Here is a 2,267-nt window from a genome sequence, read left to right on the forward strand (position 1 = left end):
GTCAAATAATAACGATTAGCATCCCTTGTGGCATGTTTGAAGGGTCCACACACATCCGTGTGTATGAGATCCAACAAACCTTCACCCCTTTCACAAGAACCTATGAAGGGTGACTTTGTCATTTTGCCAAGTAAGCATGATTCGCAACTATCATATGAATTTAGGTCAAATGATTCCAAGACTCCATCCTTTTGGAGTTGGCTTGTGCGTTTCTTGCTTATATGTCTAAGACGACAATGCCATAATGATGCTTTATCCAAGTTATTATCATTAACAGAATCAATACACAATACATTATTTCCTAAGTTATCAACCACATATACAGTTTCATACACACCATCACAAGGTAATGCTTTAAAATAAAGAACATTATTAAAGAAAGCATTAATCGAACCAACTTCATTATCAAATGAAAAGGTAAAACCTTGTTTGTATAATGCATGAAAGGAAATAACATTTCTTGCCATTCCTGGCGAATAACAACATTTATTCAAATCTAAACTAAACCCACTACTTAGCGATAAAGTATAAACTCCAATGTTGGTGACAGGTAAAGCTTTCCTATTTCCCATGATCAAGTTTATTCTTCCATGCTCCACATTCTCACTTCTTCTTAGTCCCTGCAAATCAGAACAAATATGAATACCGCAACCGGTATCAATGACCCAAGAGTTAGAATAGGGTGAATTATTAGATAAGATAGTGTAAATACCTCCATGGTTGGGTTTAACTTTCCCATCCTTTACATCTTGCTGGTACTTTGGGCAGTTCCGCTTCCAGTGTGACTTTTCATGGCAATAGAAGCATTCAGCCTCTTTTGGGTCAGAAGAAGGAGCGACGAAACCTTTATTGGTTCCACTTGAAGAAGAGCCATCAAGGGTCCTAGCCTTGGTACCCGTTGAAGACCTCTTCCTCTTCTTCCCTCTATCTTTCCCGATTGCCAAGATAGGGCGGAGTTTGGAGTAGGAGTGTTAACAACCGACTTAACCTTAAGACCTGTTTCTGCAGTCTTTAGGAGTCCCTGAAGTTTGTTGAGTGTGACTTCTTCCTTATTTATGTGGTATGTCATGCGGAATTGATCATAGCACGAGGGTAAGGAGTGCAAAATCATATCTATTGCAATCTCCTCAGGGAAGTTCACATTAAGCTTCAGCGAACGATCCACATACCTTTGCATTTTCTGCATGTGGCTCGTGACAGAGTCTCTGTCCTTCATACTGGTTGTTATCATGGAGCAGATTATTTCATACCGCTCTTGACGAGCACTCTGATGGTATTTTTCCATCATATCTTGGTGCATTTCAAAAGGGTAGAAGTCCTCATAGGACTTTTGGAGTTTTGCTGTCATGGTGGCCATCATGATGCATGCCACTTTGGTGGCATCTCTTTCATGATTCCGGAAGTCAGCGATCTCCTGTGGAGTAGCAATGGTCTCATCGATCTCCTTCAACTCCTTATCAAGGACATATTCCTTGTCCTCGTAACGAGTCACCATCCTGATGTTCTGGATCCAATCCATGAAGTTGGAACCATCGAAGATGACCCTTCCACACAGGTTCATGAGGGAAAAGGAGTCGGTAGGATTTGAGCCAGAAACAGTGTTGTTGGAAGACATCTGAAAAGAAAAGAACAAGATTAGTTTAGATATTAAGAGAGTCCGTAATAAAACACCCAAATGTAATATTAAGGCTAGGATCCAATCACAATATATTATAACTTATAAGAGGTATGTCGTAATCCAAGCTATAACATATTTGAAAGGTAGGTGAATGACGATTCACCAATTTCCAACATGAAAAACGAAATATAAATATTAGGTTTTTAATTGGTTCTTAGAAATTCCTAGATTCTTTTGAGATTCAATGAACTTTTCAAAGGCATGTTTCAATCTCGAGTCTGCCCTCCAAGTTTTGTGACTGGGATACCGAGGATCACAAAACTAGGTGTGAAGTAACCATACAAATCACTTGGTACCCTTAAAGTTCATCACTCAATCGATGTGCCGGTTAACCACACACGCTCCACCGATACTATGAAAAACCTTAAGTCACCTTTTACCTCCCTTGTTAAGTGCAAGTTAGTGTGCCGGTTAACCACACACGCTCCACTAACTACTTAAACAAAGTGTAAAGTGTAATTTCATGGATTAACGCCTTATTCACATTTTCCTAAAGTAACTAAGATTGGGAATTTAATTAAAACATTTAGTTAGTTTATCATTATCATTATACTTTTAATGAGAAATTTTTATAAGTCATTGTCCTACT

Source organism: Lactuca sativa, chromosome 6, assembly GCF_002870075.4.
Source record: "Lactuca sativa cultivar Salinas chromosome 6, Lsat_Salinas_v11, whole genome shotgun sequence".
In the NCBI taxonomy this organism is placed as follows: Eukaryota; Viridiplantae; Streptophyta; class Magnoliopsida; order Asterales; family Asteraceae; genus Lactuca; species Lactuca sativa.